We start from the raw sequence: 27,954 nt of genomic DNA on the forward strand, positions 1-27,954 counted from the left end.
GCCCTTTCCTCCCCCTTCCTGGAGCTGGTAAGCAATTCAATCTAGGTTATACATGTAATATCATGCAAAATATATTTTCATATTGTTCATTTTTGTAAGAGAATACTCATGTAAAACCAAAGCCCCCAAATAAAAACCCAAATAAATTAACGTGAAAAGTCATGTTTTGATCTGCTTTCTGATGTCAACAGGTCTTTCTCTGGAGGTTGATAGCATTCTTTGCACAAGTCCCTCAGAATTGTCCTGAATTATTATATTGCTGAGAGTAGCTAAGTCTATCATAGTTGGTCATTGTATAATATCACTGATACTGTGTATAGTGTTCTCCTGGTTCTGCTTATGTCACTCTGCATCAGTTCATGTAGGTCTTTCCAGTTCTTTCCTAAATCATCCTGTTCATCATTCCTTACAGCATAATAAATAGTATTCCATCACCATTGTATACCACAATTTGTTTAGCTATTTCCCAATTGTTTGTCATCTCTGCAACTTCCGATTTTGCCCCCACAAAAAGAGCAACTATAAATATTTTTGTACAAGAAGGTCCTTCCCTCCTTTTTTTTTTAAAGCTCTTGGAGACACAGGACTAGTAGTGGTATTACTGAATTAAAATATATGCATTGTTTTATAGCCCTTTCGGCATAGTTCCAAATAGCCCTCTGGAATGTTTGGATCAGTTCACAACTCTACCAACAATTTTGCCACAGTCTCCTCCCTCCCCCCACTCAATTCTCCCCACCCCAGCATTTATCACTTTCCTTTACTGTTATATTGGCCAATCTGATAGGTGTGCGGTGGGATTCAGAGTTGTTTTAATTTGCATTTCATTAATCAATGATTTAGAATATTTTTTCATATTATTATAGCTTTGATTTCTTCATATGAAAATTGCTTACTTATATCCTTTGACTATTTGTCAATTGGGTAGTAACTTGTATTCTTACAAATTTGACAGTTCTCTATATTTGAGAACAGAATAAATGCACAAAATACTTAGGATTTTGAGGTAAACCATTGATAGTATGAAGGAAACCAGTGATATCCTGCTGTGTATATCTTTTTTTTTTTGAAGTTCATGAACTCCAGGTTAAGAACCTCTTCATTAGAGCAATGTGGGCATGTGGACCCACAGGAGATAAATTTGCTCTTTTCCTCTCTATGTGAATTTTTATTTGTAAAGAACACCTTTTTTTGAAATCTCCAATCATCAGCAGAATACTTCATACAACAAGCACTGTGGCTATCTCTTCAGAACCTCCAAGTTTTTCTAAACCTAGGGCATTACCTAGGTAATATCAAATAATTGTGATCCTTTGCATACTATAGTTCACTGGTGACTTTGAACTTCTTCTGTAATAAAAGTGAGTTGACATTGAAAAACAAAATTTTACTTGTCCTGAAGAGTATAATTTTCTGCCATAAAAAAATGTATGTTTAGGGAGGCAGCTGGGTGGCTCAGTGGATTGAGAACCAGTCCTAGAGATGGTAGATCCTAGGTTCAAATCAAGACACTTCCTAGTTGTGTGACCCAAGATAAGTCACTTTGCCTAGCCCGTACTACTCTTCTGCCTTGGAACCAATATACAGTATTGGTTTTAAGATGGAAGATAAAGGTTAGAAAAATGTATTGTCCAGATTGTATCCCTCCTGGGGTATGCCCTTGGTGCATTGCTTATCTGTAGTTTATTATCTGATCTGGATCTTTGGGCTATGTAGAGATGTAGTGAGAACATATTGTAGACCCTGTTGCAAAACAAATTCCTAATGTGCCCTTACCCTGTGTCTTAGTGAATAGAACCCATTTTGCCATTCATCTATTCAAGTGTTTAGAGGTCATTAGAGTATTAGGCTTTATCACCCTGCCAGTCTTCTTCAAACTGAAGGTCAGATTGTCTACCCCTGGGCTACCTCTTAGCATCCCTAGATATAGCATTCCTCTCCAACACGTTGCCAGGCCTGGTGATTATAGCATTTCCAGCTTATCCCTGTATCCCTGCAAGGCGGTCACCTATGGGTAGTGAGCATTTTTAAAAAGCCTCTTAGGATTTATACTGCTATATTCTACTCATCATGGGAGCTTTGTCTCTAGGTCTTCCCTTGGGAGTTTTGGCTTTTCGTTTTTCCACGACAAGCATGCCTCTAGATTAGCTTCCAAGAATCAAGAGTCTTCACATTAAATGTTCACCTTCTGAGTTTTCTGGAACAAATCAGGTACACGAAGATCATCATCTTGAAGCATATAGAATGGCAGTTTTCTTTAGGGTGAAGAAAAGGCACATTTACTCATCCTTGAATTCTTCAGCATGTGGTGCCAGCCTCTTACATGGATTATGGATGAAGACTGTCCACCCAGCAGAAGTCCAAAGCACTTGGGCAGATGAATTTTACAAAGCAGGAGCAGTCCCTTATCACTAGCAATTAATCAAATTATGGGTACTGTAGGGTCAGACTCTCTTTGTTCCAGAGGGGAATTTTTGCTTTGTTAGGAACTCAGAGCTCTCTTGCTTTTGGTGATAGTGTTAGGGAGTTGGAGTAACTGATTGATTTCATAATAGACTGATTGATCTCAAGAGCTGTGCATTTTCTCCTGATTCATGGCCTCCTCAGACGTCTCGAGAAGTAACCTTCATTTCATTGAGATGTTTATATCAAAGAGCAGTGCTTTGCTTTCCTGGCCCGAGTCGGTGGCTTTGTCTTATCTCTTCTAAGGACAACATAATGCCAGTCATGTTGCTAGTCTTATTTCTTTGGGTTTTGAACTATAAGAGCAGTTTCAAGAAATGGGCCTAGGGAAGTAGCTAGGTGGCTCAATGGATAGAGAGCCAGGCCTAGAGATAGGAGGTCCTGGTTTTAAATCTGACAGACACTTCCTAGCTATGGTGACCCTGGGCAAGTCATTCTTACCACTCTTCTGCCTTGGATCCAATCCTTAGTATTAATTCCAAGGCAAGAAGGAAAGGATTAAAAAAAAGAAATAAGATCCTAAGTGGCTCTCCTCAGATTTACTTGCAACCCAGACTCCTACCAGAAAATAACAACTCATTTATGTAATGCTTTAAAAAAAAAACTCATTTATGTAATGCTTTAAAAAAATGTTTTCCTCACAATGTAAATATCAAAAATTTTGCTGTTCCCATTTTATATATAAAGAAATTGAAACTAAGTGGCAATAACTTGCCTCAGGTTACATAGTCAGTCATGCAATAAACATTTTTTAACTGCCTACTATTTGTCAGGTACTGTGTTAAGCACCAAAAATCCATATTGAAATTGGGATTCGACCTTACACATCCCTTGATTCTAAGTCTTTCATCCCAATTTTTCTACTGTATTCTTCTTAGAAAGAACTATGCATGAAGTAAAAAACCTTTATCTGACTTACTTATCTAAACTTGCCTTTATCAAAATACACCTGACAAATTCCCTGTAACACTAAAAAGGAACTAAGATAAGCTCTAGTCCATTAGTCTTTGGCATTATGAGACCTTTGTTCATCCTTGGGGAGCAATAGAGTGGCTATTACCCCAGTCCTCTAATCTTTTTAGAGGGGGCACCAAAGTAGCCAGGTGAATGGACCACTGGCCTACAGTCAAGAAAACCTTAGTTCAAATATGGCCTTAGACATTTAATTACTAAACGACCCTGGACAAGTCACTTAACCTCTGTCTGCTTCCATTTCCTTATCTGTAAAATGGGGATAATAATAGCACCTATTTCTCAGGGTTGTTGTGAGGATAAAATAAGGTAATCATTTTGAAGTATTTAGAACAGTGTTTGGTATATAGTAGGTGCTGTATAAATGCTATATATCACTAAGATGATAATGATGATCCTTTACTCCCCACTGAAATCTATTTCTCCTCTACATAATAGGATCCAAGTACTTAAGTGTCATTGTGTACAGAGCATTAGACACTTGTGAGGATAAAAAAAAATAACCTACAATAAAAAAAAACCAACCACTTAAGACATGATCCCTGGCCTACCAAGAGCTTATAGTAAGAGCGAGAAGACAAGTATCTGAATAACTACAATAGGAAGCAGTATGAGATAAGAGCCATATAATTATTATAAACAGAGAATGACAAGAGTTCAGTTGGGAAAGAGGGTTTTTGGTTTTTTTAAGACGTCAGAAGCCAATTCCATCCCAATTAGACTTTCTTTTCCTTAAGAGCTTGGTGTAAAATCATTGTTCTGGAGGATGGAGACTCATATCCTCATTGTAGTAGATTCAGTTCCTGGCTTGAATTTCTTTTTATCTTTACTTTCAGTGGTCAAATAATTGGGAAACCCAAACCAAAGGACTTATCCAAAGTTACCGCTCTAGCTAGCATTTATTCAAGATATCCCAAAAGTTTCAAGCTATATTTGAACTGAAACTTACAACTACATTAAGTCTTTTGGGATACAGCATAGCACTTTTAATATTTTCAAAATTGTTTCAGAGACTATTATGATCCCCATTTTATAAATGAGGAAATCAAGCTGAAAGAAGTTAGACTTGCCCAAGATTCGTGAGGTACTAAATGTCTTGAGGTCCTATTTGAACTTAACAATAGACTGTAAGTATCTCAGGCCTTTATGACTCCAAGGCTGGTACTCTATGTAACAGTTAAAATTTAGGAAAACTGAGGCAGGGTAGAAATTAGTTTCTCTCTGCTAGAAGTATTATATTTTTATGAGATTTATTAAAGATTAAGAAAGTAAGAAAATACAAGTAAGAAAGGCATGTGCCAGGTGGGCCAAGAGGCCCAATTCAATTTCACTCACATCATGAGACCCGTCTGCTTGCCAGAGGAGACAGGAAGAGAAAAGACCCTTTAAATCATAATTTGCTCTCAGCCCAGGTGAGAATTCAGTGAGATTACAAAGCATTCTGGGGAAGTGGAGCAAGGACTTCTGGGGATTGAAGTCCTGGATTCAAGTCTCCATTTTTACATCTATACATTGTGCCATATTGCTGCCACAAAATGGATAGGATTAGGTATTTTGTTGTATTTGAAAGGGCATAGTATTTAGAGTCGGAAAACCTGAATTTGAGTCACAGCTTTGTCATTTCCTACCCAAAGGTAAAGGATTTGAGAACAACCACCTAAGATAGTAAATAGTTCATTAAAGTGGGAATTAGATCTGACTCCTATGCATGCTTCTGCCTTTACTTAGCTTTAATTAGAGAAGCCATTTCACTTGTCTGGGTCTCAATTTTCCATCTGTTAAAAAAAATGATGTTTCATCTCTAAGAACCCTTCAAGCCCCAAAATTCTGATTCTATGAATAGTTAGTGGATTGTCAAGCCAGATCTTTCTTGTTTTCCCTGGGTACTTGTATTTTATGACTACAAAGGTCTTTCATAGCCACTCTCCCATTTGATCCTCCCTATGATATTTTGAGGTAGGAGGAGAAGGCATACTTATTCCTATTTTACAAATAAGGAAAGATTCATAGAATGTGACTTGCTTAGGATCACTGCTGGTAAACAATGGAGCCAGGAATGTGAATATTCTGACTTTGTCCAGTATTTTGAAATTTATTATACTAGGCTGTCTCTCACTCTTCAGGCAGCTATTTCTGTGGGCCATTTTAGCCTTGTTAAAAGGAATGAATTGTGGAAACTACCTCCCTGGAGAGTTCTACTAAGAGCAGAGCTGATGCCCATCTGGCAGGGGGATGAACTCTCTAACCTTTGAGATGCATGGAATTACTCACTTACCATTTGAGTTATCTTTGGTGTTAAATCTATTCTGGGGAGCCATTCAATTATTTTGTTTCCTCTATCAAAGACAGATTGGACCCACTGTATTTGTATTTGAAGTTTCACCTTTTGCTGTTAAGTCAATAGGGTCTAGAAAAGAGCAGATATCAGACTAGGCCACAGGAGACCTTGTCTGTAGTCTTCACTTTGCTAGTGATTCACTCTGAAGCCTGGGGTTACTCACTTAACCCCTTTACTCTGCTTTCCAGAGGATACAGCTTGAATTAATGTTACCCAAAGCCCCTTACTCCTTCCGACACTTTTTTTAAACCCTTACCTTCTGTCTTAAAATCAATACTGTGTATTGGTTTTAAGGCAGAAAAGTGGTAAAGGCTAGGCAATGGGGATTAAGTGACTTGCCCAGGGTCATACAGCTAGGAAGTGTCTGAGGCCAGACTTGAACCCAGGACCTCCTGTCTCTCAATCCACTGAGCCACCCAGCTGCCCCCTTTCTGACACTTAACATCTGTCATTCCATTGTTGCATAAAACAGCCTCACCAGAAACTAATTTGTTCATTTCTATTAGGATTCTCTTTGATGATTATATCTTGATGTGATCAGGAAATAATTCTGATGGTCTCTCATCAATAGTCTTATTCTCCCAATGTATTTAAAGCCTAGCATTGTTGAAGGCTTATATTCGATGCCTAGGAATTAGGACATTTACACTAGGACCCTCATCAAGTCACTTAACCCTGTTTGCCTCAGTTTCCTCATCTGTAAAATGATCTGGAGAAGGAAATGGCAAACCACTCCACTGTCTTTACCAAGAACACCCGAAGTGGGATCACAAAGAGCCAGATATGACCAAAACAACTGAACAACAACAATTAGGTGGCAGGAATTCCATTTGGACTAAATTGATCTGTATTCACTATACTCTTCTGGAAACATGTTCTTCAATTGTCTCTAGCACCCAAGTTTATACCCTTCTCACTTTACCATAGAATATATTGCGATAATTTCTAATTGTCTCTATTTTTCCAATCTTTCCCTTCTCCATTTCAGGTTCTACATAGGCAAGTCAATTAACCAGCATTTATTAAGTCTTGCTGTGTGCCAGCCACTGTGCTAAGCACCCTGATTACAAATACAAGCGAAGATACCCACTGCTCTTCAGGATTCTACATTCTAATAGGGGAAAACAACACATATAAGGAAGATGAAAAGGGACAGGGCATTGTGATAGAGAAAGTCCAGAGAGTCAAAAAGGCAGCTGTTGAAACAATCTTCTTAAGGTGCAGATCTGGCCAGGTCACTCTCCTCAAAAATTCTGAGTGACCCCTTAATTTCTTCTAAAAACAGGAACTCCTAAGCTTTGCATATAAGGCTTCCCACAATCTAAGTACAATCTATATTGCTGGCCCCATTTCACATCACTCAATCCAATTGATAGCCAAACTGGACTACATAAACTCACCATTTGATCTTCGGTCACCATCCATTGGCACCATGTCCTCCGTGACTGAAGAGTGTTCCCGCCCCCTCACCTCCAACTTTCAAACATTCTCATCTTTCTTTGAGGCTTGGCTCATGAGCCATTATTTCCAAAATGCCTTCCCCAGTCTTCCTTTTCCCATTTAATGAGCCTTCCCACTTCAAATTACTCTTTATTCATTTTATTTTGTAGATGTTATACCTTTACCCCAGGCCAGTTCTTTGAGAGGAGGGGCTAGCTATCTTCTTGTTGTTCTGTGTCCTACCACCTAGCAAGGGGCTTGGCAGCTGCCTAATAGATGGGTGTTGAATTAAAATTAAATAAGAGAACTTAATTGCCTGTTTAAAAAAAATTATGCAATTTCAGTACAAGTCCTCTAAAAGAAATATCGTGCTCAAAAATGAGTTCCTTTGAGGAAAAGACCCTGGCTTCCTCTTTTCCTGGCCCAACTGCCCTTGGAAACACTTAGATGAATATATGCCACTCTCCACTTGACCTATTTGATTCCTAAGATCAGCTATCATTGAACTGTCTATCATGATAATAGGCTAGTCCAACCCAATGAGCATTATTAATTGTCTGCTATGTGCCAGATGCTATGCAAAGCACTGGGGATACATAAAAAGGATAGTTCTTGCCCTCAATGAGCTTGCAGTATAATTGGGGGGAAGGAAGGTGAGATTGGAGGGGAACACTAAGGGATATCTTGTTCCATGGAATCGAAATCAGGCAGAGCAGCAGATGCAAAATGGAGTGTTTTGAGAGTCCAAGTTGAGACCTCCACAAAGGAAGGCATTGGATGGAGTTTAGTACTTCATTCCTCCAGTGAGGGGAGAGGAGGCTTGGGGAGGTGGTGTCAATCAAGGCTTGAGTTAGCATCATGGTAATGAGTTTAGAAATGAAGAGCTTATCTTAGTAGAGATATCTTATTCCATGGAGTTGAAACCAGACGGAGCAGCAGATGCAAAACAGAGCGAGGCCCTTGAGACGGGCTTACATGGTACTAGCCTTATCGAATTCTCATGATAATCTATGAGGCAAGTACTAGTGATGGTATCCCCATTTCTACAAATGAAGAAATTGAGTTTAAAATGGGATATGGTTTGCCCATGTCACCCAGGTGTCTCCTGACTCTAAGGTTAGCACCCTTTCCTCTTTACTCCATTGCTTCTACATGTAGTCATCCTGTCCCACCAGTATTTGCTATGGCTTACATAGTGTCTCTTTAAAATTGGGGAAAATACCTCTTTATTTCTGATTGGATTCATTTTATCATCTTGTTGTCTCCTAAAGGAGAATGAGTCTGGCTCTTTTCTTAGCATCAATGTCAGCATACATAGGCTAACTCTATTATAACACATACTATGCTTAGTTTGCACAGTTGCATGAATTCACACATTCCCTTGCTATGGATTATAAGCAGAAATCAAATTAAGGACCTCTTGTAAAAAATTGTCCTGCATCAGGGACTTTGGTTAGAGGTTCAGCCATTGATCCATAAGCCCAGTCCCATCATTGTTTTGACTTTATAACCTAGAGGCTGATAGAACACATTTATGAGGAAATAGTTAGGCTATAAATTAATATGGTACAAAGGGAATACTGAAACACTGAAAGGCACAGGAATGAGTAGAGTTCCTCAGCAAAGACTCCCTTGCAGAAGATGACTTGTGAGAGACTTCGAAGAGAACTTTTTAAGAACACAAGGGACACTATGGTGCCAGAGAAGAGAAATAGCCATGTCACCAGAATCTAGACCTAAAGATTAGACCTACTTGGTAACTCCCATCTCCCTCATCTACTTCAAGCAGGATTCCCTAATATGATCTTAAATTATCCTTAAACTGTTGAGGTTCTTCCGTCGCTAAAGGAAAGCATCCTATTTACACATGTCTGATCTGGGATCTCTAGAAGGAGGTACCATACAGGGTGTCCCTCTGACAGAAGCACACCATTCATCTTTTGGACACATCAATGACCTCAGCTGGAATGGGGGTAACCAGAACTATTTTCTCCTGACCTTATATGCATAACATATATGAGAAAACCTTGAGCAGCATGCAAAAAAGTGGCATGTAAATCAAAAGTATATCATTCTTCATTTAATCTACCAATAGCCTGCTTAGCATTTTTGTGTTAACATTTTCTAGAGCACACACACGTATGCATGCACACACACATACATCCTTCCACCTAACTAAAACAGGACTTACTCTGATTCCTATTTTTACAAGATGACTTTTATCCTAGGATTACGGTTTATGATGTTTCCCCCATATCAGACAAGTAGTAAATCTATGTATAACACCAAGGATACTGTTATTTCTTTTAAGGATAACATTTTACATTTTCCCTAATGCTGGCCATCAGGTGAGGAGAGTACACAGAGAAGAAAGGATAATCTTTTCTGAGTCTTAGGGATAGCTGAATATTTAATGGTGAACCCATTTGTAAGAGAGAAAGACAGACTAGCTCATAGAACAGGTAAAAGTAAAGTCACTTTTCTCTCAAATAGATCTATATGGCAAATAGATAACAGGACAAGCTCATATTCCCAGTTTCATTTGTAACAATTATTTTTAAAATATCTTTTTATTTATTTTGTTAAATATCCCCCAATTACACATAAAGATTTTAAACATTCAATATGATATTGATTATAAATGTGATCATGCAAAACACATTTCCATATTAGTCATGTTGCAAAAGAAAAAACACACAAGTATGCTTTGATCCACACTTGGAATTTATCAGTTCTCTTTTGGGAGGTGGATAGCATTTTTCATCATGAATCCTTTGGGATTATCTTAGATCATTATGTAGCTTAATTATTGAATAGAAGAGTTTTTACTAATGTGAAGTAGAGAGTACATCATATATCCTGAGTAAAGATTTTATTTGGAAAATTGGAAGTGCTCCATTCTAAATACCAATTGTATAAACATTAGGTATGGGATTGAATTCTATTTCTAGATAACTTGATGGATGGGATCTAACTTTGGGCCAAGCTTAAACGACTAAGCAATGAAATAAGTATATTGTTTCATTTTTTTATTTGTGGGTAAGAATGCCAAACGTTAGTTAGCTAGTCCACTGTGAAATATATATATATATATGTGTGTGTGTGTGTGTGTGTGTGTGTGTGTGTGTGTGTGTATGCACACATATCTTTGTCTATATATTTATGTATTATTGTACCCTTTTCAGAGAAGTTTAAGATGATTTTACACACACACACACACACACACACACACACACACACACACACACACTCAAATCTAGCCTCAGACACTTCCTATCTGTATGACCCTGGGCAAGTCATTTCACCCTTTGTCTCAGTCTCCTTATTTGTAAAATGAGCTGGAAAAGAAAATGACAAATCATTCTGGTACCTCTGCCAAGGAAACCCCAAATGGGGTCATGAAGAATCAGACATGACTAAGGCAACTGAACAACAACAAAATGTGTGTGTGTGTGTGTGTGTGTGTGTGTGTGTGTGATTTTACAATAGTAGGAGAAATTTTTTTCCTGAGCCTTTTTGACATGGCAGATATTGATGGTTGAGATGGATAACAGTATCGTTAAATCATAGACTATCAGAACTGGTAGAAGACTTAGGATCATTTTTCCTAAGCCTTTCCTTTTATAGGTGAGGAAACAGACTGAGAGGTTGTACCAGGTCCAAGATCACCCATTTAGAGCTTCAGAAAGCCAGGACTAGAACTCAAACTTCTTGACGCCTAATCTGGTGCCCTTTCCAACCCCTTCCTAAATATTATCATTTTATCACATAAAGAGTATCAGCTAGTTGATTGCTTTTTGAACTCCTCTATGAACAAAGAATGTCCTACTTTAGGAATATGACATGATTTAAAGAACTGAAAAAAATTGCAAACAATTTATCTAAGTGCAGCTAGATAGTACGATCGATAGAAAGAAGACCTGGAGACAGGAGTTCCTGGGTTCAAATTTGACCTCAGACACTTCCTGGATGTGTGACCCTGGGCAAGTCACTTAATCCCCATTGCCTAGCCCTCACTGCTCGTTTACCCTAGAACTAATACCTAGTATTGATTTTAAGATGGAAGACAGGGTTTAAAAAAAAAAAGAAGTTAATTTAACATCCTTTTTCCTTTCCCCTGACCCGAATCCCACATGAAGATTCTGCTGCACATCAAAGTCTACAGATGTCTCTGGCAAAAAAAAAAATGTGAAACGATACTTCTCTGGGTGTTCAACTGCCTGCTGGCTTGTTAGGCTTCCTGAAAGCATGAGAAGCAAGGATAAGAAAACTGCTTAACTGACAGATTAAACGAGGATGAATGGGAGGTGTTTGACGAGCATCTCTAACTCCTCACCCCTGCAACTACCTCAAATGGAGTCACCAAGATAGAAGGGATACACTTAAGCGATTCTGCTCAGGCGTGTGCGCTGAGGATAATAGCATGAGCACAGTCAAGTACAATGGGCTCTTTGAGGGAGCTGGGCTCCTGCAGGTAACTGAGACTTGGAAAAAGAACTGTTTGGAGAGACTGCAGCTGGAGCAGTGATCCCAGAGCTGTCTGAGTACTGAAAAGGCAGCAGGATGCAAGGACTTGATTCATTCCTAACGAAGTTTGGAGATCATAGAAACGTACAATTTCAGAGCCGGAGGGAATCTGGGTGATCACCTAGCCCACTTCATTTTACAGATGAGTAAAATCGAGGCTCAGAGAAGTCATACCAACACAGTTTATTTAGTAAATGGAAGACCTAAGACTAAAATCTTGGTTCCTTGACTTTCAATCCAATGTACTTTCTTTTAAAAAAATTTTTTAGATGTTTTATTACATTTTAATTTACTTTTAAAATATTTCCCAACTATTGTTTTGGGGCCTTATGTGGTATGGGTCTACAAGGCACATATTTGAAACTTCTGTATTCCAGATTTTGGAATACAATAACATTTACTTAATCCCAAAATGTGCTGAAGATAACTTGAGCTTTCTCTGATGATTCAGAAGGCCCTTTATGATCTGACAATGACTTGAGGTCACTCTTATGAGAGAAAGTGTACTATAAACGCATATAGAAATGCTGGTTATAGGACTTTCTAGTTGACAGAACATAAGTAAACCCAACTTTTGCTGCTAGACTATCAGTACAAAAAATTCCACCGTGCTTTCTGTATTATAACACATTTCATTAGGGAAGGGAGAAGGATATATGAATCTATGATTTCAACTACTTAGGAAACTCCTGGAATACAGACTCCTTCCACCAACGTAGAAGGACAACTCATTTGTACCTTATATCTTAGAGGATCACTTGGGAGCACTAAGAGGTTAAGTCAGTTGGCTATGAGCCCTCTATGGTATATGCCAGAGAAAAGGCTTGAACTCAAGTCTTCTGAAACCAAGCTCACCTTCCATCTACTGTACCATACCACCTCCTTCAATGGGAAAAAAACATTTATGACCACTCTCAAGAAGATATAAATCTTGAATACTTTCTCCATTAGCTTCTCCTTTGCTATCATCAAATCCTTTGGCCGCCCCCATGGATCTGATGTCACCAGACATCAAATCTTTGATTCAAGGTTGGACTGAAGGATAGCCCCAAATTATAGACACTTCTTTAATACATCAAATATTGGCAGAGGTCCTAGAAATGTTCAAACGCAGTAGCCTAAGCAATGCTTCCTAGTCAAGCAAAATTCAGTAAAAGTAGGTTTCCAGGACTAGTGGATGGTGCTGTTCATAGAATAATAGCTATCTATGCTTTGCACAAAAATGATGCTTTTTATGTTAGTATTTTACCAGAAGCTTTACTTGGTTATAGCTTCAACCTCTGAAGGCCTTAGTTCAAAATAAGAGCTATCAAAAGGACCTTTTCCTTTAAGTCTCAAGTAAATTCCCACTTTCTACATGAATCCTTCCCTAGCTCCTCTTACTTAATTCTAATGCCTCCCCTCTGTTGATTATTTCCTCCTACTTACTCTGTAATATAGCTTCCTTTGTATATATCTGTTTGCATATTGTCTCCAGAGTTAAATTATAAGCTTCTTGAGGGGTTGTCTTTTGCTTCTTCTTGTATTCCCAGTTCTTAACACAGTGCCTGACACATAAAGACACATAATAAATAGATTGATTGATTTGCTGGCAAAACATTCTGTCTTTTTCATTCATCCTAGCATTTAAAATAGTTAAAATATGTGAAAAGTATTTATTTTTTAACTTTACATTCTTATCATTAGAATTTGTTTCTCACTGCATCTCATACTTGTTATTTAGATAATAGTTCTATATTAACTCAAAATGTACCTACTGGGGTTAACATATTCAATAGGGGCATTATTGCATAGTGGAAAGAACACTATGATTTAGTCAAAAGATCTGTGACCTTAGACAAGTCTTTAATTTCTTTGGGACCTCCTTTCTTTTTCCATAAAGTGAGGGCATTGGATCAGATAATCTTTAAAGCCCATTCAAAGTCTGTGTGATCCTTTGCAGAGAGAAGATGGACATACCTCATTTGTTATCTGTAAATACATACTGTTTTGTACAATGCCACAAATTATTTGGAAGACAGAAGTCATGTTTAATAGATTTGTTCACAATAAAACTGGGAGAGAAAGAAAATGTCACATTTTGATTCAAGATTCAAAAAATTATCAGCAAATTGGAGTGATGAACCAAAGGTAAAGAATAACATTTAATCAGGATAAATGCAAAATCTCAAACCAAATTTCAGAAATCAACTAAAGATAGAATTGGGGAAATATGACTTATCTAATTGTAAAAATGATCTGGGGGGTGGGTCTTAGTTGGCTATAAGTTTAACATAAGCCAGAAGTGTTTGTAGTTGTTGTTGTTTTTTTAAAAGCCAATTTGATCTTAGTTTGAATTAATAGAAACATATTCAGAATGAGGAAATGGTATTGGCACTGGACTCTGAAGCTTAGACTTTATCTAGAGCACTGCATTCAGTACACAGTGCCACTTGGTTTTTTTGTTTTGTTTTGTTTTTTTGAAGCTCTTTATTCAATATGTTATAAAGAAATATTTAGTTAAAAAGAGTAAAGACCATTTCACCATCTTATTCCTTCAGTTTTTCTTTCTCTGCTTCCTCCTTCTTCTTGGCAGGGCCAGCTTTCCTAGTTGGAGTAGTACCTCCCATAGGGACAGTACCAGCTGTTGTGCCAGGTCCACTGAGTCCTACTTTCCAGATGAGTCTTTTAGTACTTTCTTTGGACAGAGCCTTTGTAAATCAAGCAGTCCAGAAGAGGTCAACATTTATATCTGCTCCTTTAATGAAATAAAATTTGTAAAGTCCTTAGCACAGTGCCTGGCACACATGTGCTCTTCCCTTCATTGAGTGCATTAGTTTTGTCCTTCATGACCATGACCGTAACATTATAAAGAATGAGGGAAAGTAGATAACAAGCAAATTCTAGTTCACTAGCTGGGCAAGGAGGGGATGTTGCTTGCAATGGAATTAGTAGTGGACTGAAATAAAAGTTCACTCTTAACATGAGTACCTTATTGACAACTGAAGAGAAAACATCAGTACACATTTTAAAAGAAATAGTAGTAATCTGAAGCACAACTGAAGGAGAGTAACCATGATAGTGAGGAGTATGGAAACTACCTCATTTGAAGAAAAATCAAAGGAAGTAAAGATATTTAATTAGACTCAAGAAGACTGGATTGGGGGAAAGGGGGAGAGCATTTTTATAACAGAGAAATGCTATAGATGTAGTTTATCTAGATTTTAGTAAAGCATTTGACAAATTTTCTCTTGTTGTCCTCATGGAAAATAAGGAGAGAGTGGGTTAAACAAGAGTACTGTTACATGAATTCACAACTAGTTGAATGACCAGGCCCAAATAACGGGCATTAGTGGTTCAATGTCAAATTGGAAGGAGGTCTCTCCCGGAGAAGCCCAAACAATGTGTTATTTAGCATTTTTAATCAATAGATAAAAGTGCAGATGGCATGTTTATTAAATCTGTATATTTCACAAAACTAGGAGGGATAGTAACATGGATTACAGAGTCAGGATCTAAAAAAAATCTACGCAGATTCTAACATTGGGATAAATTGATCAAGAAGAAATTCAATAGGGATAAATTAAAGGTAGTCCCCCAAAATAAATTTCATAAATATAAAATGGGAGAGATACAGCTAGACAAAAAAAAAATATTAGGGGTGGGTTTAGTGTACTTAAAACTCAACATGAATCATCAGTGTGATTAAGCAGCACAAAAAATCTGATGTGATCACAGGCTACATGGAAAGACTTAGTATCCTGGACTTGGAGAGTATTAGTCCCAATATATATTGTCCTGATCAGAATATCAGAGGATGATACATTTGGAAATGAAAGGGACCTTAGGGACCATATGGATTGCTCTTCACCCCCACCTCAATTTACAATGAGAAAATGGAGCCCCAGAGAATTTAAGTAATTTGCTGAAGGTGACATAGCTATAATAAGAATTACAGAGGCAGGTTTTGAACTCGGGTCCTCTGTCTTCAAAGCCGCTGCTATTCTTTCCACTTTACCTTATTGCCCTCCTTCACTAAATCTCTTATTTGTTTTATTTTACATTACCTTCACTTTAATATATATCCCTCTCCTTTTCCCTGTATAGGGAGCCATTCTGTGTAATAAATGAAAAAAGAAGAAAAATCTAGTATTGATTATAAGAAGGTAAAGGTTTTTTTTTAAACCCTTACCTTCCATCTTATAATCAATACTGTGTATTGGTTCCCAGGCAGAAGCTTGGTAAGGGCTAGGCAATGGAGGTTAAGTGACTTCCCCAGGGTCACACAGCTGGAAAGTGTCTCAGGTCATATTTGAACCTAGGACTTCTCATCTCTAGTCCTGGCTCTCAATCCACTGAGCTACTCAACTGCTGCTAAGGGTTTTTTTTTTTTTTAAAGAAAGACCCCAAGAAGTGGGCATCCAGGATAGCAAGGCTAGAAAAGGTATAACACAAGAATGAATTGAATGAATTAAAAAACTTTACCAAGCAAAAGGGAAGATTTGAGGGCATATGATGACCATCTTAAAAATATTTAAAGGTTTTCATGTAGAAAAGGAATTGGATTTCTTCTGCTTGCTCCCAGACTACAAAAGATAGAACCAATGAGTAGAATACGCAGATTTTTCCTTGTGTAAGGAAAAAGTCCTAGCAATTAGAGGTATCCACCGGTTTTAGTGATAATGGGTTAATATCCTCCATCTCAGATGGTTTCATATAAAGGTGAATAACTGCTTGTTGGTGATGTGAAAGTATTGATGGTTGAACCATATGATTTTAAAAGTTCCCTCAATCTCTTTGACTAATTCTGTGAGGAAGTGACAATTGACTTATCCTGTAGTAATATGGAAAGCATTAAGTTGAAATGTGGAATTTGCAAGGAGACCAGCTTGGGCTCAGAATAAGAAAGAACAGTCTAGCAGCTAGACCTATCCAGCAATTGAATATACTACTTCTTGAGTTGTTCATTTCCCATCGTTGGATGTATTCAAGACAGAAATGGATGATCTTCTGTCAGAAATGTTGCAATGGGGTTTCATGGATTAAGTGAAATGTTGGACTAGAAAATTTCTTAGGATATGTACAATGATTAAACTAAATCTGTCAACATAACATTCCTCCTACCTCCACTTTGTCAGCTTCTCTTCTATTGTTCCAATAGCTCCTAAAATCTCACTTTGTCCAATAAATCTCCTTTAGTTGAAAAGAATAGAGGCAATTTCCTTGACAGTCATCTCTCACAATTCCTTCATTTGCACTCATCCTGATATCTATACATAAGGATAGATATTTATTGGTTTCATGAATAACATTCATGCTTATCTGCCACTGATAAGCTATCTGACTTTGGGGTAGTCATTTCTAATCTCAGACTTCAGTACCTTAAAATAAGAGATTTGGGTTGTATGATCTCTAAGGTCAGTAGACTCCAAAGTCTCATCTGTAAAATCAAAATATTGAAGCATATAATTTTAAAGGTTTCTTTGGTTTCTAAGATTCTATGATCTTATAAGCAATCCCTTCCTCCCTCTGTGCTCCTAGTGCCCTTATGTTTGACAATTCCTATGACCCTTACTATATACTGTTTTGTATTAGAGAGTTCATGTAACTGTGGATTTTGGATTTTATCCTGTAGACAGAAGGAAACAACTGAAGGATTTTGAATAAGGAAGTTGAAAAAGTAATTCCTTCAGAAGAAGATGGGAGACATGTGGTTCGATGAAAGTTAATGTAAAAAGATTTGTGGGTTTCAATGAACTACAACTTCATTATATATAGTATAACATGGCAGCCCAGAAGATTTTCTCTTAAGGTACCTTTAGAATAAAGGCAATGATAGCCCCATTATGCTTTATCCTTGGCTTTAGTTCCAAGCCCCATATTTTAGGAAGGATGCCAATTCATTGCAGAGTATTCCAAGATGCTGAGAAGATTGGACACTTTGGCATACAAGGATTAGCTATACAAACAAACTTTATTTGGGAGAACTAGAAGAGTTTGACCTGGAGAAAAGAAAACTTAAGAAGGGATGTGATGAATGTCCTTATGTATTGAAAATGCAATAATATGGGAGAGAGATTAGACTCATTCTACTCAGCCTCAGATGACAAAAGCAGGAGCAATGGGCACAGGTTTCAGAGATGTACACATTTTGACTTGGTATGAGGAAAAATCATCCTTACAGGGAGAGCTGTCCCAAAGTAAAATGAGTTGCCTTGGGAAGTAGTGAGTTCCCTTGAATTAAAAGTGTTCAAGCGTTGTAGAAGTGAGAATCACTTTGTTCAGATCCAAGTTTGACTTGATGGCCATTAATGTCTCTTCCAATTCTTGAGACTGATTCTGAGTGACATGATAAAAGCAGTGTTTTCCCTTTCTCTTTCTTAATTCCTCTAGCATTTATTATGTGTCCCACATATTTTTGGCACTTAATTATGTTCTGTGCTATATTGTTCCCTACTTATTTCTTGTGTACAAGTCTTGTTTCCCCAACGTGATTGCAAATTCCTTGAGGGCGGAAAATGTCATATACTTCTTTTCTCTCTCCTACAGTGCTTAGCACTCTGTAGGAGTATTAGTATTAGCATTACTAATAAATGCCTGTTGAGATGAATTATTTTATTCAGTTTGTTAGCTTTCATGCCATGAAATCCAGTTTTGCTTATCCCAATAAGTGAAAGAAAATTGGGCTCCAGGAGTGGTATTGGTGAGAAATTTAAAAAACTTTGATTTTACCAATTGACTAATTATTATAGCCTCTGAAGAACTCACATCCTTTTCTGATATCTGCATGAACATTTTATTATGAGCTCTAGTAAAAACTGTTTCATCTGGCTTTTCATCCATTAGAGAGCTCTAGGAACTGCCCTCTACCCCTTCTCCAAACAAATCTTTCATCTAATAATGTGTTAGCACATTTTTTTAATGCATATGTTTGCTTTAGGGAAGCGCCGGACAAGCAAGTCTAGTACAAGGAATAGTCTTTCTATATTCCGAATGTGATCATCTTATCAAGTGTCTATGTGTAAATCACTTCCGATTTCCATACAGGAGCTTGTCCCCATCTCAGAGAGGTCTGCCTTATCAGAGCAGGAGCATCGGTGATCTGATAAACTGGAACTTAAGGGACCTCTGCCTCTCTCCAGAACACCTGCTTATGCCAGCCTCTTCTCTAATTCTTTCTTCTTCCCCCCTCCACAGAAATCCTATTCTGATGCTTTATTATAACATGATGGTAGCCCCAAGTTTTCAAGGGCATTAAATTTGAACTAACTGGTATACTGTCCCTATTATCCAAGGATAAGCAAAGCTAAATGTAGAAAGCCTTATCACCAGAGTGTGGGCACTCAGATAATAATGACTAATAACCATACCTTGTGTTTATATATTTTAAGGTTGTAAAGCACTTTCATATACTGTTTCTTTATCCTTATAGTAATGCTGGGAGATAGATACTAATACCCATTTTACAGAAGAGGAAACTGAGGCCTCAACCTCATATTAAGGGACTTGTCCAGGATCACATAACTAGTCTAAACTCTGGTTTTCCTATTTCCAGGTCCATCACTCTATCCACTGTGATAGTTTTGATAAATCTTTGGGCCATGACTTAAAAAAAAAACAAATTTCTTTAATTCCTATTTGGTTCTTTTATATTTTATATATTTATATAATATTTTATATTACCATGATGGTGGTGGAAAGGTGGAAATTGGGGTAGTTTACTTAAAATTACATCATTCCTAGACTATCTGGACAAAGTCTTATTTTTTTCTTAATGTACTATCTTTTTCAAGAAGTTATATTATTAGATTAAGAAACCTTATTCTTAGGGAGGCAGGATTGTATAGTGAGTAGAGTACTGGACCTGGAGTCATGAAGATCAGAGTTCGAATGCTGTGTCAGATACTTATAGCTATGTGACCCTAGGAAAGTCAATTAACCTCTCTTAGTCTCAATTTTCTTATCTATAAAATGGGGATTATAATAGCACTTAATTCATAGAATTGTGAGTCCCAAATGAGACAAAATCTGTGAAGTACTTTGTATGTCTTAAAGCAAAATGTAAATGTTAGCTATCATTATTGTTATCCATATGGACATAAATAAAACTGTCAGATGTGTAGTTCCATTTGAATAAGTGGATGACCCACAAGTTCTCAGGCTAATAAGGAAATTGGTGGTTTATATTCAGGAGGGTCCAAAGACAAGAAAAAATATAATTTGTTGGGATACCTGGCCAGTTTGCCCTGAAGTACTCAGGATGAATAAAATCACACAGACTGCCATGAAGATAACTGCAGGTTGTGCACTGAATTAGATTAAATCCAAGACATTAAAGAGGTAGAGAAAATCTATGAAGAATTAATAAGATCCTCCAATCCAAGTTAACATATACTTTGTTGCCTGGTGACGTCAATGTGATATTGAGCACAGGTGATTCTTGAAAATATGGTTTGGGATCAATAAATTAAAGACTCCCAAAGCTTGCTAATTTCTCTCATATATATATATATATATATATATATATATATATATGATATATATATATATATATATGGATATTTTCTTCAAGAAGAGAATTGGAAGGAATTAGATGTGGCAAATATCTAGTATTAAAAATAAAATTAACAGAAAGGAAGCAACATGTAGAGGAATTATTTCAAGGTTAGCTGCCTATATGTAGTGATATTATAGAGCAAAAATCCACATAAATGTAAAACTGAAGGAAGAATGAGTATGAAATAACACTGCTTATGAATACAATAGTTTTGACCTGAGTTGTTCTAGAAAGCTGTTGACACTAAAAAAAAACAGGGAAAGGAACATAGTTCAAGACATTGACTTTTTTTTTTAACCCTTATCTTCTATCTTAGAATTGGTACAAGTATTGGTTCCAAGACAGAAGGTCAGTACGAGCTAGGCAGTGGGGTGTTAAGTGACTTTCCAGGGTCACCCAACTAAGAAGTTGGCCAGATTTGAACCTAGAACCTCCCGTCTCCAGGCTTTTCTCCTAATCCACTGAGCCACCTAGCTTCCCCAAGATGCTGACTTTCTTGGAAAAGTTTAATTATATACAATGTACCAAAGTGAGGCCCCCAAATCACTTCAGGCAGTAGACAATTTATTCTCTTGCCAGAGAGACAGAGTAGCCAAGGGCATTGCTGGCCTAGAGAACATTTCATTTGTGAAACATTATGAAGATGGGATGTGAAATTTTACAAATAGTATCACCTAACAAAGCAATAAAAGGCAGTGGAGGGACAGTAGTACTGTAGAGAGCCAGGCATGAAACCAGGTTAAGTCAAGTCATCCCAAAATAGAACCTTTTGGCTGTCAGTGTCCCTTTTCATCAATGATCACACTTGTGCGGTAGCACTTTGGTAGCTCATGTACTCTGACGAGGGGTCAGAGGGGCCAGTGCCCCTTTAGAACATAAAGTTGGGAAGAGAATGATTTTTTTCTTGATATGACCAAATACATATAGAATAAATTTATGCCAGAGACAGAAAAATTTGAAAATTATTCAGTGATTAAGTTCCCTTCCCTTCTCTTCCTCTTCTCCCTTCCTCATCCCTCCTCTCCTCTTCTCTTTCTAGCTTTTTTTTTTTATTTGAATAAGTTTATTTAGTCAATTTAGAACATTATTCCTTGGTTACAATAATCACATTATTCCCCTCCCTTCCCTCCTCCCACTCTTCCTGCAGCCAACATGCACTTTCATTGGGTATTCTCTTTCTAGCTTTTAAAAAGAAATTTTTACTTCAAAGATATAGTAAGAAAAATCATACGGACACTTCATTCAACACCTCAAGGAGTAATCTCCATTATACACCTCAGTTTCTGGGAAGGGGGTGAGTGGAAATTAGGCTCCCATTTTAACTAAGTTCTTATATAATATTAGTCCCACTAAGTCCAAGTCTTAGAGCCAGCAGTTCAGGTGGACTTTTACTTGCCTGGGTTCCTACCTGTTTCTTCAGGGTTTATGCCCTGTAGTAATGTGAGATTTTTCTATTGAAGGGCCCACAGGTAACTTTGTTCAGTGATCTTTGGAGTATTCAAGTAAGGTATAAATAGGGAGATACATGCTCAATAATGGCATTCAATTACTAGTAACTTTGATGGTTTCCTGGTCAGAATAAAAAACAAACAAACAAAAACAAAAACAAAGGACTTTTCAGCAAAGTTTTCCAAGTATTCCCCTTCACAGATGGCATGGTGCTGATTACACTGGAATCACAGAATGCTACAGTCTTCTCCACTAAATCAGTGATTATTTGAAAGGGACCTGTTTAACCCATTGCACCTGAAAAAAATGACCTGCAGCTGGATGGATTGCTGCATATTTGTATGTACATTTGTGCATAAACGTGTATACATATTTGTGGATGGATATGCTGGCGCTTTGAGAGTGTGCACATCTACATACATAAATATATCTTGGTCAGGCAATAAAGATGCACAACGACATGAACTCAGAATTGATTAGGGTCAAGGCATTAAGCCAAATCACATTTGAGAAGTTCTACAATGTCTTCATTAGTCTTAAATTTCCTGCTAAAAAATCCATCTCTTTAATATAATTTTTTTTTTTGCTGATGCATATAATTTCTTGATTGAAATGAATTAAATATATAATTTTAAAAGATGTTATCAAATAGCATTTAGAATACACTGGGCAGAATATATCTGTGATAGACTGCTCTGAAGATGAAGGAAATCATTTCAATAAATTTCTCATGTATGGCCAGACCTTAATTCAAGGGTTAATCTATTTGACATTAGATTGGAGATAGTGTCATAATTCTCTCAGCAGTGTATATGAGAAGTAATCTTAGAATATTTCTGTCTTAGAAGGACCACAATAGTAGGTGATGAAAAGGACAATCAATTGGGGCGAGGGGTGTGAGTGGTCTGCAGCACCTTGCCAATGATGCCTCTATATAAGGAACAGCATGAAGCATGCCACATTCATGCTTAGCAAAGAAGGAAAATCATGCTCTTATTGAGAATGAGAGACAATAGATGGAAACCCAGGTATTGCATTGGTACATTTAATATGGTGAAAGAGCCAGAAGGCTTCCAGCATGCTGGCACCATCTTTTATGGAGAATTTGTCAAAGAAGAATTACACAAGACAAAATACATGGAAGATGTCCTCTACACCAATTGAAGGAATATTTCCACTGACAAGATCACAGACCTTTCCATATGGCCAAATAATAATGGTCTACCAGCATAGGCTATTTAAAGTTTGTAAAGTGCTATCCTTACAAGCAGGTAATTAAGGTTTTATTGTTCTTGTTTAATAGATAAGAAAAATAATTCTGTACCCTAGACATCATACAGCTAGTTTTAATTGAATCAAGGCTTGAACCCAGATCTCTTGACTCCCAGCCCATCACCCTTTCCATCATATCGCTTTATTTCTCTTAGGAGAGTAAGAAAGAGCCTCCTTGAGACAATTCCGTTTTGAGTTACTTAGTTCCAAGTTGTGACTTATTGGCCTCTGATTCTGTAATCATGAAGGCAAATGAATCTTGGAATGGGACTGTGATCAGACCTGGCAGATGAGTCAGTACAGAGATGACACTTGGAGAAACAGTGGCACTTACACTGATTGTTAATGGACTATTGTAGAATAAAACCCTGCTAATTAATGCACATTAAAGCTGTGATGCCTTTCCATTAAGCTGACAGGGATTATTCTTGTTTATATCATCTTTGATTGTAAGTTTGCCCTTCAGCTGATGGGGAGGGAGGAATCTAGGACTGGGAGAAACACTGTTCTGGTGATGGCTCTTCTGGATCTGACTTTTAAAGAGAATTTCTAGAAAAAGAATATCTCCATGGGAGAAAATTTTGCTGATTCATTTAATCTTTTGATTAAAATGAGTTAAATGTGCAATGGCTAGAGAAACAAGCCTACAGAGATAGGAGGTCCTGGGTTCAAATTTGGCCTCAGACACTTCCTGGCTGTGTGACTCTGGGCAAGTCACTTAACCTCAATTGCCTATCTGTTACCACTCATCTACCTTGGAACCAATACCTTGTATTGATTCTAAGACAGAAGGGAAGGGTTTTGTTTTTTAATAATCAAATATCATTTTTAAAAGGCAGAATGTATCTGCAATGGACCACTCTGAAGATGGGGGGAAACCATTTCAGTAACATTCTCATGTATAGTCAGACCTTAATTCAAAGGAAAACTTATTTGACATTGTATTAAAGACAACTGTGTAATTCTGCCCCTGTTGGAGTGGGCTTATTCCATTCAAGTGATTTAATGAATTAAGTATCTGAAGTCTCACTAATGTTATAAGCCTCCATCCAATGGATTTCTCTTTCATGCTGCTAGTTTTGTTTTTGTTTTTCATTTACATGAAAAGCCTAGCTTTGGGAAGAGCTCTTAAGTAGAGGTATCAAACACTTAACCCTTGTGGCCCATAACACTCCTGAGTGCCCTAGGAACCAGATTGAAATGTTTTTAATATTTAAGATATTAAATATTTAACAAAACAAATTCTATAATATTTAAATATTATTATACTTAAATTTTAACAAAATATAAATATTTAATATTTAAATTAACAAAAAATATTTCACAAAATAAAAATACGGTAAAAACATAGATAACCATTTCATCTTAAAACTAAGTCAACATGTGGGTCACAGAAATCCTTATGTATAGATTAATGGCTTCCATTAGTATTTGAGTTTGACGTCATTACTTTAGAATATCTCCACAATATCTTTATTATTCTTAGAATTTTGAGTCATTTTTTTTCCTGAATAGATCATCTTGATAATGATGTAAAGATGGTGGTGCACCTCCTTACCTTTGAAAAGAGCAGTAGGTTCTAGAACATTAGAGAAGGGACTTTGGTAGTAACCTCCTTTTATAGTGGAAAGGGAGGAGAAAAGGCTAGGAAAATTATGCTACTTGCCTAATATCATTCAGCTAATAAGCTGCAGAGCTCTTCTGCAGCTTAGTTGCCCTAAGCCATGATTATTTCACCCAGATCTGTGATTGGAATTTCAACTGAATTTATTTCATTTGTGAGGGCCCCTTGAGTTTCTTACCAAATTATTTACTCATAATTTCTGCCTGGTTTAACAATTTTTGGTATACTTTTCTTGATCACTAATTATTTTGTGTTTGTAATCCTTGTTTCCCCAATTAGATTGTACATTGCTCCTGGTTAGACAATTTACATCCTTGAGTCTCAGTTTTCTCATGAGGATAAAATAATCCTAGAATATCAGAACTGACAGGGAATTGAGGATCATTTAATACTATCCATTCCTGATGCAGGTATCCCATCGATAGTGTCTCTGACAAGTGGTTATCCAAATTCCTTTTGGGATCTTCCAGTAATAGGAAAGTCATTGTCTCCCTGAGCTGTTCCAGTTTCCAAGAATAGTTTAAATTCACTCATAGCCATTACAATGATAGCATTACACTTTATTTAAGACTAATTTTATTCAAAATTGTATTGCTCTAAGTGGGACCTGCCATGAATGGGTCAAGCAATAAAGTTAATAGCAGTGGACCACAGATTATGAGAGTTCACATGTATGCAACACTGTACTCACAGCAACTTCAAAGGGCAGGGAATACCAGACTTAAGGTCCCATTTGATAGATGAGGAAACTAAGGATTAGAAAGAAGTAATTTGCCTACAGTAGACTCATGATCAGTGAGAAACAAACTGAAGCCCAGATCTATAACACTGATGAGTCTTTGTGTTCTTATCTCACTATGTATCCCAAGCACAATGCTAGTCAGCCCTTACTGGTGAAGTGGGAACTGTAGTTGCCCAACACTCCCTCCCTTTATCTGCCAGTAGACTCTGGGTTGTTGGCAGAGTGCTCTGGCAAGTGGGCATGGTTCCATGAAAAAGCTAAAAATGAGTGTGATTTCCAGGAGAACAAGATAGAAAAGGCCATCTGTCCCAGTGGGGTGCTTCTTACAAGTGGGTCAAGATGAGAACCCTAATTGTCCGCCTGATATGCATCTTCTCATTGAGATTCCTTGAGGTTAATGAGACTTTCATTTCCTTATGTTACTAATGTAAACAAGGGAGGAGATTTCCCTATTCAATTATTCATGAATCTCAGACCCTTGCCTAGCCTTGATGGGTTCTGTTTTACTCCACTGGGATGCTATACTGTCCAACTTCTTCCTCCAGGTCATAAAACAATGGTTCCACAGATGGCCAGATCTTTTATCTTTGCCACCCCCAGCCTACCTAGCTCAGAGTTTGACTTAGTACTTCTGAAAGAACTTTAGAATTTTAAGCCAACACTTCAGTTTACAGATGAGGAAAGAAGGCTGGGAAATACTAAGCACAGTAGAGTGGGAAAAGCATCAGGTCTGGAGTTAGAAGGTCTAGAGAGTGAAAGAGAATCATGAAGGTGACCTTCTTGCATGGCCCATTCTCCACCCACCCCATTCTGAGCTGATATTTCACCCTCAGCCTCAAGAATTCAGGTCAATAGGAAATGGTTGCTTCCCAGAAAAAGTTTTAGGAACTCTGTTTTAAATTTTCAGATTTCACACAAAATTAAGATTATCTTTCTGGTAATAACTCTCGCTGTAAAACCAGAATAAATTACTGAGAGACAGAGTAGAATATAATGATGCTGTCTTAGACATCAGTCCTATGCGGCCAATGTGTACAGTTACCATCTGAAAATCCATCCCTTATTTAACCTCTCACCATGAAATCCCCAGTGACCCAAAATAGGATGAATCAAAAAAGCAAACAGTACAAGGATTTCCCTCCTCCTTTAATTTTAGCAGCAACAAACTACATTATTGCTGACACAGATTAGTAACCATTGCCATGGGAACAGAGTGAGCCAGGCCCAGTGTAGTATTGTGTTCACAGTTACATTTCTTGAACTAGTTAGGTCAGAATGAAGCTCTTCCCTTAGGGGACAAAGCGTTTCTATTTTTAAAAGAAAATTCGAGGAAAAGTGAAGGAAACCAGGGCTGCCAACTCCTGTCCTGTCTACTCAGATACCTCAATAAATTAATACTAATACTACTTATAATAACAATGGATAGCATTTATGTAGCACTTTAAGGTTTTCAAAGCACTTTGCAAATAGAATCTCATTTGATTCTCACAACAGCACTTAGCATAGTGCTTGGCACATAGTAGGTGTTTTATAGATGTTTGTTGAATTGAAAGCTCTGGGTTTGCACCTGATTTTACAGGTGAGGATACCAAAGCAAAGAGAAGTTACCTGACTTGCCCAGGGTCATACAGCTAGTTAAGCATCTGAAGCTAGATTTGAATTCAAGTCTTCCTGACTCCAGGTTCAGTACCCTATCCACAGGGACACTAGCTGCCCCAAATTACTTTATGTAGCCTGGTCTTATGAGTGGTGGGACCCACTGAGGAAGGACTTAGAGAATTGATATATTACTATGCCATCTAATTCCCTTTTAATGAACTGGACCTTTCTTTTTTAAATAAATTTTTAAAGTTTATTTATTTAATTAATTAAGAATGTTTTTCCATGGTTACATGATTCATGTTCTCCCACCTCCTTCCTATAGTCAACGAGCAATTCCACTGGGTTTTACATGTATCATTGATCAAGATCTATTTCCATATTACTAATATTTGCATTAGGGTGATCACTTAGAGTCCACATCCCCAACCATATCCCCATCGACCCATGTAATCAAGTAGTTGTTTTTCTTCTGTGTTTCTACTCCCACAGTTGTTCCTCTGAATGTGGATAGTGTTCTTTCTCACAAGTCCCTCAGAATTGTCCTGGATCATTGTATTACTGCTAGTAGAGAAGTCCATTACGTTCAATTGTGCCACAGTGTATCCATCTCTGTATACAATATTCTCCTGGTTCTGCTCCTTTCACTCTGCATCAGTTCCAGTTCACATGGAATTCCTCCTGAACTGAATCTTTCTTAGAGACAGGAAATGGGATTTGGAATAAGTATCCTTTTAGGTTCATGATATCCTAGAAATCTTTGGCCACTGGCCCAGTTTAACTATTTTTTTCTAAAATGTGTAGTTTTTTAATCTATAAATACTACTAGTTATAGTATTTTTGCCTACTTATAGTATAGTAGTTATAGCATTTTTAGTATATGCTTACCACTAGAGATTTTGTGAGGATGAAAATAAAGTGCCAAGAAAGGAGTGATAGGACTGAAAAATTTCTAGGGAGTTTGTATACTACCCTAATCCCTAGAATGCCAG

At 37.3% G+C, this 27,954-nt stretch overlaps 1 protein-coding gene across 1 annotated transcript in view; it reads left to right on the forward strand.

Annotated features, from left to right (window-relative positions):
• The window catches only part of XKR6 (XK related 6), a 391,398-nt gene that overhangs the window by 115,047 nt on the left and 248,397 nt on the right, over positions 1-27,954 (forward strand). The gene's annotated exons all lie outside the window — the stretch shown is intronic.

This window comes from Monodelphis domestica, chromosome 1, assembly GCF_027887165.1.
Source record: "Monodelphis domestica isolate mMonDom1 chromosome 1, mMonDom1.pri, whole genome shotgun sequence".
NCBI classification, from domain to species: domain Eukaryota; kingdom Metazoa; phylum Chordata; class Mammalia; order Didelphimorphia; family Didelphidae; genus Monodelphis; species Monodelphis domestica.